The following is a 17,026-nucleotide window of genomic DNA, read 5'->3' on the forward strand; positions in this document are numbered from 1 at the left end:
AGCAGGTCGCGAAATCAATTCTTGCTTCTCGCATGATTATTTTTGTTACGCGAAATTTATACAGAATTGCCTCTCACACAGTTGGAATTTGATTACTTCACAAGAACTTTGATTATTTCGCAAGAGAGGGTTAGCATAGTTGGTATGGTGCGAGAATATGCAAGTAGCAGGTTGCGGGTTCAATTCTTGCCTTTCGCATCTATTTTTGCTAAGCGACACTTATACTTCATGCAACGTATTTTTCGCGTGAGATTGACAACAACATCGAATCACATAAAAGCTAAGTACCACTTTCCTTGAACATTTTACTTTTACAGAAAATAAAAGATTTTTGATTTGATTTACAAAAGGCGATATAATCGCAGAATTACAAAAATTTCAGAATTACAAAGATTCCACAATTACAAAAGAAACCGAGAAAATTTTCGCACAGATCAATTTATATATTTCTCTTAAAAATTTGCTTTGTTTCAAATGAGAATGATATCTAACATGGAGAGTAGTAGGAGGCAAAATAAGACCTTCCATCAACAGGCTAGTAAGACCTTCCATCAACAGGCTGCATAAGACCTCATTAGGATCATTTCCATGAAAGATGTTTATCGGATGAGACGAAACAAGTTATACAAAGGAAATCAAAACAAATAAAAACGATTTGAACTTGCAATTAAATGAAAATTTTTGATAAAAGAAATGTTGAATACTAATCTAAATTCTTATCTGCATTACAGCATTGCATGAGGCAGAGAACGTGGAGTATAATTTCGCAATACTTCTTATTCGCAATCAAGGACGGATACTTCTTATACTTCTCAAAGGATACTTCATACTTCATACTTCTTATAGATTTCGAGGATTAAGTACTTCTTATACTTCTCAAAGGATACTTCATACTTCATACTTCTTATATTTCGAGGATTGAGTACTTCTTATACTTCTTCAAGGATACTTCATACTTCTTATACTTCAAGGGTTAATACTTCTTATTTACTTCGCAACGCTCCGGAACTTCACAAAAGAATAGAGGCAAGTACGTACTTTTCAAGTCCAATATTCTTTCGCTCGTTCCTCCAACAACTACAGCAAGGTGGATTTTTCCTTAAAGATCGCTCTTCAAGAAATATTCAAGGAAAAAGAGGCAAGATGTATGATCCAAATATCGCACAATAGTAAGATCTCGCGAGAATGTAGCAAGAGCCTGAGAGAACGTAGCGAGAGCCTGAGATAATATGAGCTGTAAGCCATTACATATGAGCTGTCATCCACTATGTAATATCCTATATAAAGAGAAAGGCAAGAGAGAGAAAGAAGAATAATCAGAAAAGGATACACATTTTAGGATAAGAGAGGGAGACACAATTAGAGAGAGAGAAAACAGAATTTGTATTATTATTATCTCCTTCTTCTTCCTTCTTCAACCAAGAGCTCCAAATACTCATTAATAGAGTCTCAATTGTAATTCATATGTAATTACAAACAATCATAGTGAAACCTAACCCCGTGGATGTAGATCACATTGATCGAACCACGTAAATCTTGTGTCTCTCTTTATAATTTTAGCACTTTTATCTTTATTTTCATATCAAATAAGTTTAGATCTAGAAATTATAGTCATGATAGTACAAGGGGTGTGTTGTAGGATTTCCTGCAACTACATCTAGTATATCACCAATTCTTTCCACAAAGTCATCCCATGAAGCAAAGCCCTTCGGAGGAGGAGGATCATTATTAACAAGACCATTGGCAGGAACAACACATTTCTCATTAGAACTCATCCTCTCAATTCCTTCGTTCTTTTACTTATGAACGAGGTATCTAGGATCCAAATCTAGCTAAATATATTATTTTTTCTATAAATATTTAGTATGCAAATCTAAATATAGTGGGTGGGTTACGTTTACCATGAATATAACAAACAAAAATCAAGGTGATATATGGAAAGTGCGATTTTGCGGATTTTGCGAGACCCAACAGAAAAATATTGCATTAGGATTCTAGGATTAGACTATTGATCGTCAGTTCTAATTAGACGCCTATATTCTTGCTGAAACCTTAAAGAAATCTCTAAATATCCTGACACGTTAAGCATTCATGTCAATGAGATAGTACACTTGTTAAAATTAAAATTTTACCTTCCTTATTTAACAAAATAGTCCTTCCTTATTGAATTTCAGATGCAATTTTTCCTACTACATTATTACTACTATCATAATTGATTTTATGTAAAATTCATAGACCAGCACTTATTGATCATGCACGGTTTACCAGGGTTTACATGCATTATGTGACGCTGGTGTATTGCCATATCTTGATTTGTCAAAATACATCATTATTATCCTCTCCTGACCCGTCCCATCTCTTAATTGCACACAACGTTATCTTTAAGAGTAAAACGAGGCGGTAGCCTAATTTGAAGGCCATAATTGTAGCATTATGGTTCACCAGGGTTTGCATGTTTGGCTCATGTATCAAGCCATATACGTACCTGACCAAGTGACCAACAATAAGATCTAATTAATAATAAAATAAAATAATAATATTTTACATCAACGAAATTAGGGATGGTCATGGGGAGGGTAGTGTCAATCCCAGTCACTGCCCCGTTCGTAAAAAAAATACCCATCCCCACCCCGTTACCCATATGAATTGGGGCGTGGCGGGTATGAGGAATACCCATATGGGGCGGGTTTCCAAATGGGTTACTAGTAACACTGAGTTAATACATATATTTGATTATAATCAAAACTTAAATATGATTCAAACAAAAATAATAACGTAAGAACGACCGCATTTTGGAATCTTAAATTCAGTAATTTATCTTAAAGTGAACAAAAGAATCTGTTAATGACTTATTAGTTTTTCTGTTTTTTCCTGTCCCGTTCTATCTTCGTCCACGTTAACCATTTCATTATCTGCTTCATTTTCTCTATTTTAACTTTTAGAGAATGTGTATGATCACAAAAAAGAAGAACGAAATTGATGAATGTACAAGAACGATCGAGAATATGATAAATGAAAGAAAGCTCGACTAAGTGGTGGAAGTATAAAAATTATACACATTGTTGCATAAAAGTATAAACCCCTAAGTTGTGAAAGATACGGGGCGGGTATGGGGCGAGGACCTTGAATCACATCCCCACACCATCCCCATAGCTTAGTTTTCGGGTATTACCCATACCCGATCCCATCTCCATTTGTGCGGGTAAAACCTTACCCGAACGGGGCGGGTACCCACGGGGATGGGTTTGGGTGGGGAAAATGGCCATCACTTATATACTTTTGGATTCATTCAAAATTATGCCGTATGTACTAAGCACAGAGAAGGAGATGAGTCATCATGGTAGACACCTCTGGATGGTAATGGCAGCGACAGTCCGCACTCTGATGAACCAACACATGCTGTAGAGACTATAGAAATGGTTAATGCTTTATTAGGAGAAAAAATTTCAAAGGAACCTGAGAAGATGCAACAGATACTCAATGATGCTGGGAAACCCCTATACGAAGGATGTAAGGATTTTACAAAGATATCTGCAATGTGTGAACTGTTTAACTTGAAGAGCAAGCACGGAGCTTCCGACAAGTTCTTTAATAAAATTCTACCACTGTTACAATCCATGCTCCCTCCAGGAAATGAGATGATGAAAAGTACATATGAAGCTAAGAAGGTGATGAGATATTTGGGTTCAGGTTACGAAAATATACATGTATGCATCAACGACTGCATTCTCTATAGGAAGAAATACAAGGATGACATCAAGTGTCCCACCTGTGGGGAATCAAGATGGAAAGTTGACGACACCACCAAAGAGGTGCATGAAAAAGTTCCGGCAAAAGTCTTGTGGTATTTCCCAATTATCCCAAGATTGAAACGGCTGTTTCAATCAAAGAGAATTGTCGAATATTTATTGTGGCACGAATCCAGAAACAATAAAGAAGAGGGTGTTTTAAAGCATCCGGCGGACTCACCAGCATGGAAAAATATAGATGAAAGATATCCCGTAATTCGTGATGATCCTAGAAATATGCATCTAGGCATTTCGGCTGACGGGGTTGACGTAAACAAAGGCATGCAAAAACAACACAGTGTGTGGCCAATTCTGACAGTGATTTACAACCTTCCGCCAGAGTTGTGTATGAAGAGAAAGTTCACCATGCTGTCATTAATTATCGATGGGGGTCCTTGTAAGGACATTGATGTTATGTTAGAACCGTTTGTCGAAGATATCAAGGAATTGTTTGAGGGAGTCGAATGTTTTGATGCGCTGAAACAGGAGATGTTTACTCTACGTGCGGTTGTTTTATGGACAATAAATGATTACCCGGCTCTCGGTACACTTTGTGGTTGCCCCTACTAGGGACGATACGCCTTTAAGGTGTGTGGGAGAAATACTTACTATGTGTAGATGGGGAAAAACGATTTGCTGGTTTTTAAGGAATTGAGGAGACGACCGTACGGAGGAGATTCCTCGAACCGAGCGAAATGTTAAACCTCACATAGATGCACCGCTGCAAAGGGGTGCTTTAGATTCGAGAGATCAATCTGTAGTACTCCGGCCTAAATCAAGACAATAACCGTTCCAGAGTAAATTCGGTCACAAGAGAGGATGGGTTGATCTGTAGGAGGGAAGCTGAGAAATGTATGGAATCAATGGTAATCAAAGATTGTGGGTGTGTGGATTCCGAATACGATAAGTTCTGAGTGATTGAAATTGCTCAATTGAGAGTAGTTGCTCAATTGATGAGTTGATGATCTCGTGTTGTCGATAAGACGTGAGATTGATGATACTTTTGATGCTTCAATCATGATTCAAAGACTTATTTATATTGCTGGAATTGTAGACACCATGATTCCATGAAGTGTGACAGTTGATGGAATCAAGGAGTGGGGAAGTTGTAGGATCAGAATCTCGCAACAATAATGTCTCAGCGAAATTATCAAAGGCACAGCACAATAGCGTCACAGAATAATTTCAGGAAGAATATAACAAACGACGTCAGCTAGGATCATGAGAAAGATGTGATAGTCCTGCGAAAATTAGAGAACTTGCGAAATTAATATTTGTAAGGTTGCGAGAATGTCGCAAGCCATATCCGAAAATAAAGGACAGATTAGCTGTCATCCACTATGTATTTCCCTATAAATAGTCGTTCAAGTTGTAAAGATAGGGGAGATCTTTTTTGAGTAAGAAACAAGTAAATAGGAGAGAGAAAGTGTAGAACAGAGATCATTCTTGATTTCTTTATCTTTTCTTGTAGAAATATTCAAAGATTATTCAATAAAATAAAGAGTTTAAACCTAAAATGAGTTGATTAATAATGAAATCATACGAGGGGTGTAGTGTAGGATTTCCTGCAACTACATAATGGCGCTAGAAACAGGGAGATTGAAGATCGAAAGTTGAAGATTGTTGATTGAGAATATTCAAGTCAAGAAAGTGATTAAATAAATCAGTGAATCAGTTAAAAGAAAGATGAATAGAATTAATGAAAATGGCAAAATATTGGAGTGTAATATGATAACAAAAACGATGATTAATGAATTCCATAAAAACATCAAAGGAAGAATACATAAACGAAATTTTGAAGGAAGGAAAGTTATGGCGGTAGAAAAAACATCACCCTTGAAAGATTGGGAAAAGCAAAAAACTGCATTCATGGCGGAAGAAATACCAAAAGAAAATTTGAACCACACATCTCCATTGGTCATCATAGTGCCTATTACACGAAAAGAGAATGAGACAACAATAAAATCCACAAGAGAATGGATGTTGAACAAAACTTTAATTGATACAGGAAGTTCAGTTGATATAATATTTTATCACGCATTCCGGGGAATGGGATTTAAAGATGAAGAAATGTCCAGTCCAACATATTTTGTTCACGGCTTCGGAAAATCCACAACAAAACCTAAAGGAGAGATAGTGGTACGAATTCCACTTGGAGAAATCGAAACACATGTAACATTGTGCGTAGTGGATATGGAATCACCATATAATATGTTATTAGGAAGATCATGGATACATGCGATAAAATTTGTGGTATCAACGTTGCATCAATGTATTAAATTCCCCACTCCAAATGGAATAAGTGAAATCAGAGGAGATGTTGACAATGCGAAATTATGTCATCAGATTGAAGTAAAGCATTATGAAGGACAAGCAAAAAAGAAACAATTTCGCAGAAAATTGGCAAAGGAAGCAAAGAAAAAAGAAGAATTTAGAGTATATATGATAAGGGCAAAAAAAGGCAAAGGAATACCCAGCGAAATTTCGGAAGAAGGAGAAAAGTCTATGAAAATAATAAAAGAACCAACACCAATGGGAGAACCTAAACCCAGTTACACTGCCGCAGAACCAACAAAAGAAAACGTTGGGACTATAGAGGAACCTCTAATATTGAGAATTGGAACCAAAGGATAACGGAAGAAGAAGAAAGAACGTTAATGTTGCGCAATATTATAGATGTTTTCGCAGGAAGCATGGATGAGATACCGGAATAGATCCATCAATTGCATGCCACAAGTTGGAGATTAACAAAAATGTGAGACCATTTAAACAGAGAATAAGAAAAATTGCAACAACTTACCATTCCCAAATAGAAGAAGAACTACAAAAATGCTTGATGCAGGAATCATAAGAGAAGCTAAATACCCAGAATGGATAGCGAATATGGTCATTGTCCCAAAGAAAAACAAAGGAATCAGGATTTGCATAGATTTCACTGATTTAAACAAAGCTTGCCCCAAAGATAGTTTTCCGTTACCAGATATTCCTCAAATGGTGGAATCCGCAGCGGGAAATGATAGGGTATCATCTTTAGATGGGTACAAAGGGTATAACCAAATCCCTCTCGCTGAAGAAGATCAAGAACATACTGCTTTCTTTGCCCCTAGAGGTTTATATTGTTACACGAAAATGCCATTTGGTTTGCGAAATGCGGGAGAGACATACCAAAGAATGGTAGAGAAGGTGTTCGCAAAATGGATACACAAAACTTAGAAGTATACGTGGATGACATGTTAGTAAAGAGTAAAGAAGCTAAAGACCATGTACAAGATTGAGGGAGATTTTTGAACAAATGCGGCAATATAACATTAAATTGAATCCTGAGAAGTGTACTATTGGAGTTGCATCGGGAAAATTTTTAGGCTACATTGTATCAAAGGAAGGAATACAGGTTGATCCAGAAAAAGTGCAAGCAGTTCGTGACATGCCAACACCAGCAACAATAAAAGATGTACAGAAGTTGAATGGGCTTCTAGCTTCGCTGGGGAGATTCATTTCGCGATCATCAGACAAATGCAAATATTTTTTCGATATACTCAAGAAGGGTGCAAATTTAAATGGAGTGATGAATGTGAAAAGGCTTTTCAAGGAATCAAAGAACATCTTATGAATACAACTATTTTACAAAAACAGAACCAGGAGAAGAATTATTGATCTACTTGCGACACGTCGCATGCATTAAGTGTTGTGTTATTGCGAGTAGACGCAGGAGTGGAGAAACCCATTTATTACATTAGCAAAACTTTTAATACTGCCGAGAAGAATTACTCAAAGATTGAAAAGTTAATCTTAGCATTAGTTTATGCATCATTTAAGCTCCGCATATACTTTCAAGCACACAAGATAAAGGTATTAACAAAAGTACCAATTGAATCAGTGATGAAGAATTCTAAAAGATCAGGAAGGGTGGAGAGATGGAATGCACAAGTAGGCCACTTTGATATTAAATATGAAATTTTGTCTTCACCAAAATCACAAGTTGTTGCGGATTTCTTGGCAGAATTTCCTTTAGAAGAAGATGAAGCAGTAGAAGAAATGATGGATGTAGAAGAAGAACATGGAGATCCAAAAGATTTATTAACAGAACCAAATAGATGGGAAATATTGGTAGATGGATCATCAAATGGAGAAGGAAATGGAGTTGGAATTGTTTTAATTTCGCCAGAAGGAATAAAGATGGCTTTTTCATTCAGATTGGAATTTGCATCCACTAATAATGAAACAAATATGAAGCTGTGATACATGCCTTAAAATTCGCAATAGAAATGAAACTAGAAAATGCCAGGATCACTAGTGATTCGCAGCTAGTTATTCGCCAAATAAAAGGAGAGTATACTACAAATGAACCATCCTTGAAGAAATACAAGAAGCTGGTTGAAGAATTGTCAGCGAAAATCCCAAAATAAAATGGAGGCACATTTCAAGAAAGGATAATAGACTCGCAGACGCTTTTGCTTTCATCTCAAGCATGATGACAGATCCAACTGCGAGATGCATAAAAATACAAACACTTCTGTCACCATCAATCAATAAAGAAGAGGAAGATGTGGATGTGATGATAATAGATAATGAAAAAAAAACAAATAACAATGTCGCAGACTGGAGAATGGAACTTCATGCATATTTGGCGAAAGGAGAAACACCAAGAAATTTGGAAACACACAAGTTAAAAATCCGAGCAACGAATTATGAATTAAGAGATGGGTTGCTATACCGAAAATCCTTTAGTGGACCATCACTCAGATGTTTGACACGAGAGGAAGGAGAAAAGGTGCTGAAAATGTTACATAGTGGAGATGCTGGCAATCATAGTGGAGGAAGATCTTTGGCACATAGAGCAAAAATGCAAGGTTATTACTGGCCATACATGCATGAAGATGCAAAACAAATATCAAGACGTTGCGAAGATTGTCAGCGGCATGGAAAGAAATACATGCACCAGGAGCACCATTGTCATCTTCAACCAGTGTGGCCTTTGGAAAATGGGGCTTAGATATTGTGGGGCCATTTTTACCAGGAATGGACAAAGAAGATACTTAATAGTCGCAACAGATTATTTCACAAAATGGACAGAAGTGAAGGCAGTACAACATATTCGCGACAAAGATATCTTTACATTCATATTCGAAAATATCATTTGCAGATTTGGAATTCCTGCACAGTTGGTATCTGATAATGGGAAACAGTTTGAGGGCAGAAATAGAAATGTTACTTAATGCATTCAAGATAAAATGTGGAAAGTAATCCTTTATCCACAAGCTAATGGGCAAGTAGAAGCAACAAATAAAACAATTGCAGATATATTAAAGAAGAAATTGGAAGGACATCACAGAGCATGGTGCGAACAAGTACATAATGCAGTATGGGCTTATAATACAACTAGAAAGAAGCTACTGGAATGTCACCTTTTTGTTTAACATACGGAGTTGAAGCGGTGTTACCAGAAGTTGTTATTCCGACAACAAAAAGAGAAGCTTGGGAGAAAAATCTTAGTGCGGGCTTATTTTAAACAAACTTGATGAATTAGAAGAAAGAAGAGAAAAAGCTTTACAACATATGGAGAATTATCAGCGAAGATTAGCCGAGAATATAATAAACGTGTCAAAATACGCGAATTTCAACCAGGAGATTTAGTTCTGCGAGAAACACCAATATATCAGCGAGAAAATGGTGGAAAATTAGCGAAAAAATGGGATGGACCTTACATCATTAAGGAGATAGTTGGAACAGGAGCTTATAGATTAATGGATCCAGAAGGAAGAATGTTGGTCATAGATTAGACAGACCATGGAACAGGTTGTACTTAAAAAGATTATCCGTAAGAAGCTTTGAGAAGTTATGGAATTCTGAAAGAATAATTGCAAGATTACTCATATCAAAACAAGATCATGATGTGCGAAATTTTCGCAGAGATAATCACAGAACAATGACATAAAAGAAGGGGCGAACCTTTATGGCGTACACCCTAGTTCGCGAATAAAATTTCGCAAGAGGCAAATGTAAGACCTAAAGTACGTCATATTAGGGGGTACCTGTTGCATGGCTCAGGGAAAGGCTACACCGCCACCGGAACCTGAGTCATGGAGATTTGGGGTCAATAAAGCCCATCCGGGAGAGGCACCTTGGATTCTCAGCTTAAGCATATGACTTAGGTTGGGCGACTAAGGTAATAAGGACTCTCCCAAGGAGTGCAGAATCTGATCAAGGCGCCGAGGTACACGGTTGAGTCAAGAGTGCGGGGCGTTTGAAGCGTCCTTGCCATTCTTGACAAGTCTTGGCTTATACTGCACTCGGCCTGAAGAAAACCCCACTTAGGGTGCAGTCTCGTAACCATAAGCCCTATAGGTAAAAGGGATAAGAGGCTGCGAAAACAACTGGTTGTTGTTAAGACTGGATGGGAGGAGCTAACCTTGTATGGTAGAAGTACGCCTCCTTGAAGGGGCAACCAGGGGGAGATAAGGGCGGCACCCTCCATTAGGGAGCTGATAAGTGTCTTAAGACGCAAATGTCATGAGGCTTTTTATTCGCAAGGATATTAAGGCTTGTCATATTTGTGCAACAATCCTGAAGAGGCAATAATACAAAAGAAAAAGATAAGACGAGATCAATGGGTTTTCGCATGAAAGTGCGAAGACGTCCTGCGATTTCGTCGCAAGACGAATGTCATGGGGCTTTATTTTCGCAAGAATATTTAGGCCTGTCATATTGTCGCAACATTCCTGAAGAGGCCATAATACAAAAGAAAAAGTTAAGGCAAGATCAATGGGTTTTTGCATGAAAGTGCAAGGACGTCCTGCGATTTTGTCGCAATGACAAGAGGTGGCATAATAAGACCTTTAATTAGGAAGGCAAAATAAGACCATATGATAAACAAAATTAATTATAAGTATTCGTAACAGATTATTTTTGCAAGAAAGATAATGAGAGGCAAGTATGGGAATCAATACCAAGAAGCATTATCTTTCTCAACAAAATATTAAAAGGAAAAGTTGATTCCAAAGTTGGTTGAAAAATGTAATTCGCAAAAGTGATAAAAATAAGACAGTTCAAGAAAATAGATAGAAGCTCAAGCTTCAATATTAATTTCAGTAGCAGGAGATGACAAAATTCTTCGCCAATATTCTCGCAAGCCCTCCTTCATTTCGGTTTGATCTTCGCCATGACTAGCATCTTGATTATCGCCAGCAATTACTTCTTCAGGAGAAATTTCTTTCATTCTGATTAACACCAGCAGATACTTCTTTAGAAGGAACCTCTTCTTCATCTTCCAAGAAATTATCCTCTGCACCGCTTTCGTAATCATAATCACTATCAGCAGGACGAGGAACTTCATCATCATCTACTTCTAAAGGATCAATTGATGTAGGAGGAAGAGAGTTGGACAATAAATGTCATTTACAAGGACTTCAGCCCGGAGATGAACTTGGCGAAGAAGTGCTCTCTGATGATTCCTATCTTGAATATCCTTAAAATAAGCAAGATAATCAAGTCTTCTTTCTGCTCGGTCGCGAGAACCAGTAAGGTAGAGACAAGCTGCATTTTCTTTGCGAATTTTGGCATATTTAGCCTCCAAAACAGAAATAGAAGAATGAAGATTCTTCTCAGACTCTGCGAAAGATATAATACAAAATTTTTAAGATAAGGAATTCAGAGATATGACAAAGAAAAGATAATTAAGGCAGTCAAACTATTATGACTACCTTCCTTTTGCGAAATAAGGTGTTGAATCAAGGACAGACAACTATTCTCCCAACGATCCATTGCGTCATCAAACTTATCTCCAACTAAACCTTTAAGTCGAGACTGAAGATTTTTCTCTTTAGAAATAAGAAAGGCATTTTTCTTCGCAAGAGAAGAATAAGATTCTTCTAATTTGGAATACTGTTCTTTAAGTTGATTTGCCTTTACACTTAAAGATATTCTACCTTGAATGAGTGTATCTCTTTCAGCGATAGATGACTCTGTTACTTCTTTAAGTTCATTTCTCAAAGAGTGAAGAGATTGCTCTTGGTCAGCACATACTTTTTGGAGAATACTAAGTTGTTGCGAAGATATCGCCATCTTGTTTAAATAAGTTCACTTCTCTTGAGATAAGGTTTTATTCTCATCTGATAAAGTTTTCATCCCTAAATTAGCTTTAGTTAAAGAATAAGAAAGACGAGATACTTCATTACTTACTAGATCTTGTCTTTGAACTAATTGGGTATTTTCATTGGTAAGATTATTTATCTGATCAAGAGAATATGAATAGAGGTTATCTAATTGTTTATATTGATCCATCAAGATTTCTTTATCAACACGGGCTTCTTCAACAGCAGATTCAAATTGACATCTCTCCATTATTCGTTTCTGGTTTAATGCTTAACATGCGAAAGAAGGATTTCAAGGATAATTAAATATGGAAAAGATAAAATCATTAGAAAGGCAATTTGAAGACATAGATAAGGAAATCATAACTCTCAGTTCATCATTCTTCTTGCGAAGATTGTCGCGATCCAGCGAAACATTCTGGATCTTTTGATTTTCGAAAAGACAAATTAAAGATATAGATAAGAAAATCATACCTCTCAATTCATCATTCTTCTTGCGAAGATTGTCACGATCCAGCAAAACATTCTGAAACTTCTGATTTTCAAGACGAAGAGCATTGCACTTTTTTTCTAAAGCTATCTGCGAAGCAGCTCTATCAGAACCCAAATGTTTGCTCAGAATTTCGCAAACATTAGACTTGATAGGATCAGTAGAAGATTTCTTGCCATCATCCAGAATTTCAGATAAAACTTTGAAAGCAATATCTATCCCTTCCACGGTTTCTTTCGAAAGAGGAAGAGACTTGGGTAGAGAACTGGTAGAGATAGAAGGTTGAGAAATATTATCAATGGGAAGAGAAGAGGTTTCATTCGCAGAAGGATCCACAAGGGGAATTTCAATCATAGAAAAGTCAGCTGAAGAAATGAAGTCAGAGGCAGCATTTTCGCGAATTGGAGATAAAGGTTTATCTTGCGAAGACGTCGCAGGAGATTTGGAAGAAATGAGTAGGTGGAAGGGAACAGAAGTTGGAACAGTTTTAAGGTGGCGAGATTTCTTGAGAGGTTTATTAAGATCGTTATCACCCTGCGAATTACAATCCATATAAGAAACAGAGGCAACAATATTGTTATTAGAAAAATATAGTGTTTCTTACTACCTTCTCATTGGCAGATTTTCATTTATGTGCGACAACCTTATGCTGTGATTTGGGAATCTTAGGGTTCTAAACTGTAAATTTAGTGTTGGAGCCGCTTTTGCTGAAATAACAAGAGTATGGGAATCACATAATAAGATCAATTTCAAATATATCAATCTCAGCAAAACTCATAAAGAAGAAAAGAGAAGACTAACCTTGATGAATCCATGAAAAATAATAGCAGGGAGATTGTCTCAAAGAAAATTACGAACTATGAAGATCTAGTATGAAGATGAAGAAGAACTTAAAAGATTGAAGAAGAAAGAAGAAAAATTATAATAATGGAATTTGCAGAAGAACGATGAAGTTGCAGAGAAAATAAAAAGAAAGAAAAAGAGAGTGGGAATGAATATATATAGAGGGAATTTCTCATCGAGAAAATAAACACGATTAATATGGAAAGATATAAGCGGTTAAAAAGCAACGGTTACAAAAGACGTGTCGAGAAATAAATGGAAGAAAGAATACGTGTGATAAATGCAGAATATGAAGAGGAGAACAGCTGCGGCATTTCTCACAACATTCTCTACTTCACAGAGAAGATATGAGAAGAGGCAAGATGTAGGATCAGAATCTCGCAACAATAATGTCTCAGCGAAATTATCAAAGGCACAGCATAATAGCGTCGCAGAACAATTTCAGGAAGAATATAACAAACGACGTCAGCTAGGATCATCAGAAAGATGTGATAGTCCTGCGAAAATTAGATAACTTGCGAAATTAACATTTGTAAGGTTGCGAGAATGTCGCAAGCCATATCCGAAAATAAAGGACAGATTAGCTGTCATCCACTATGTATTTCCCTATCAATAGTCGTTCAAGTTGTAAAGATAGGGGAGATCTTTTTTGAGTAAGAAACAGGTAAATAGGAGAGAGAAAGTCTAGAACAGAGATCATTCTTGATTTCTTTATCTTTTCTTGTAAAAATATTCAAAGATTGTTCAATAAAATAAAGAGTTTAAACATAAAATGAGTTGATTAATAATGAAATCATACGAGAGGTGTAGTGTAGGATTTCCTGCAACTACAGAAGTGGAGATCGTGTTTGAAACCAGTTGCTCAACGTGTGGAGACTTGGTCGATTTTCCACCCACTACCTCGTGAATTCCTTCAACTGATTGCACGATTTGCTCACATTCCATCGTGTGTTTGAACACACGTGTCGTAGACCGCCAGACCAAAACCCTAAGTGATATCCCCCAAGTGACACGATTGACGTCTCGTGGTTTGTTAGTCGATTGATTACTTCGTGTTTTGATGGGACGATGAGTCCATGTAGTCGTTGAGTTGAACATGATGTTCTGAAACTCGTGAATTGAACATGTCATGAGACAGAGGTATAGTTCTTACGATGAAATGAGCAAGTATTGCTCATTCGATGGATCGTTGAATATTGATTGTTGAACCAATATTCCTTGGTTTGAACAAATATTCATCATCTGAGCAAGTGTTGCTCATGTGATGAATTGTTGAATATTTGGTCGTCTGAGCATTGTTGCTCGTCTGATGGATTATTGGCAGCGTACCAAAAAAATTAATTAGAATACTGGTCGTTGAACCGAGCATAATTAATAAAATTAATGACCATGAGGTCGTCATAAAATTATTAAGGTTAGAATCTGGAATGATGATCCTTGGATTCAGAAAGCCTAATTTGATCAATTGATGATCAATTCATGGTTCGTCAGAATTTCAATCATGGGACGAAGGAGGGAGCGATTACATGGGACCGTGGATCAACCATGTAGTGTCCATATGCTCGCGTGAGCAAATACGAAGAACTCTTGAAGAGTTGACGATTTGTTGGTGGATGAATGATTAAATGCTGGCTTAATCATTTATTCAAAAATGCTCGTCTGAGCCTTAGGTGAGAAAACCTAATTAATTATGACGAGGCGAGGGACCAACCGTGGAGTCATGAATCCGGCCCTGGGTTGTCCCATGACCGCCTGACGACCACTTCATGAAAATCCAAAGTGTTTGGGAGAGTTTTGGACCTAATACGAGCAATTGTGCAAATTAGGTCAAAACTTGTGAAAATTGATGGGACCGGCTTCCGTGAGACAAAGAGCCAATCTTGGTAGGTCAAGATAGCGTGCTCGTGTCCCCAAGGCGTCCGCGTCTCAGTCCTGAGAATTTTGATATTTTCTGGCGTGCAATTGAGCATCCATTCGAGGAAAAATATGCCAAATTAGGGTTTCGAACAACTGAGGAAAACACCATGAGATGATGAAAAATAATATAAAATACGGAATGAGGAGGCGTGGGACCGCCGTGTTCAAGGCATGGTCGGCCGGGTCGTGACCACGGTCCCGTGGTGCCTTTTCCTAATTTTATAATATTTTGATGATTTTATGAAAAATTCAGAATTTGATGAATTTGGGAGTTTCCATGAATTGAAGGAGTTTTCATGAGTTCAAGGAAGCAAAAATATTAAAATAATAAAACAAGGGCGTGTGGGACCGTGGAGGCATGGCCGGCCGGCTAGGGCCCGGTCCCACGAGTTTCCCTTTTTTTAATTTTTTAGGTATTTTGATGATTTGAGGGAATTTTTCCTAATTTGAGAGAAATACCATGAAATCAAGGAATTTGATGAATTCAAGGAAAACTAATAATAAAATAATAAAACAAAGGGGCGTGTGGGACCGGCTAGGGCATGGCCGGCCGGCCAAGGCCCGGTCCCACAAGTTTTCATAATTTATTTTATTTTATTATTATTTGATGATTTGTGCAAAATACCATGAAATCAAGGAGTTTTTTCATGAAATTAGAGAAATAATAATAATAATAAAATAATAAGGAACCGTGGGTGTGGGGCCGGTTGGGACCAAGGCATGGCCGGTTGGCCAATGGTCACGCCCCACACTCCTTTCCTTAATTTTATATTATTTTTATGGATTTATGGAAGTACCATGAAACCGAGGAGTTTCCTCGAGACGAAGGAGATTTGATAAAATGAGAGAATTTTCATCAAATCATGGAAAATAATAAAAATGCATTAAAAATATAAAACTGGCGTGGGATTGACCACGACACGGTCGGTGGTCGTGTGTCCGTGCTCCCAGCACCCTGGTCAATATTTTTAATTATTTATTATTTTCTTCTCTATTTTGCATAGGTTCATCGTTTCGTTGTATTTTTGAAATACTCGTTCGTGCGGTGACTGTTAGTGTATCATCGTTGAATACACCTTCACCATTTGAATCGGGGCTTACTTAGAGGTAGCTCAGACGCCCGGTTGTTGATTATTTATTACTAATTGTGGAATTCAGTGGAGAATAATTCACAAAACTGAGTAATAAGATGTTTATTATTAATTCATAGGATCAGCTGAGGATTCGACTACGAATTCAGAATAATAAAGTGAGCATTACCATTCCATGGGATCGTAGATTCGACCATAGAATGAGTAATTAAGATTTATCTATTACCATTTATGAGACCAGTTGTGGATTCGATCATGAAATCGGAGTAATGAGATAATATAGTTATTGCTATTCTATGAGATCAAGTCGTGGATTCGATCATAGAATCAGAACAATTGTTATTCCATTCCATGGGACCAGTCGTGGATTCGACCATGGAATAGAGCAATTAGGAATAATTAACTTTGTGGCTCTATACTAGCAGAGCAAGCTGTCTAGGAGCATTAATTATCCCGATATGAGCTTGTCGGTAAGTCATATCCTTTATATAGTCAGGGTAAACTCGTTGTTTGTTCCTGAAGACGTTATCGCTCTATACTAGCAGAGCAAGCTGTCTAGGAGCCGTCCATCACGTGATGCTATATAGAAATAATCACTGAAAGTATTCAGTATTCATGAGATATGCCGTTGTCCAGTCGTGAGACTACATATCACATGTACTCTGAGAGAAAGTACTCTCCGTTGAGAATTCGATGAGAGACCCGTGTCTCGATACTCACGTCTGATTGCTGAATCAGAGCTTCGTATAATTATGAGTTTACGAATTTAGCCTTTGTCGAAAATCCACCATCTACATTAAGTCCCCT

This window comes from Papaver somniferum, chromosome 5 (genome assembly GCF_003573695.1).
Source record: "Papaver somniferum cultivar HN1 chromosome 5, ASM357369v1, whole genome shotgun sequence".
NCBI classification, from domain to species: Eukaryota; Viridiplantae; Streptophyta; class Magnoliopsida; order Ranunculales; family Papaveraceae; genus Papaver; species Papaver somniferum.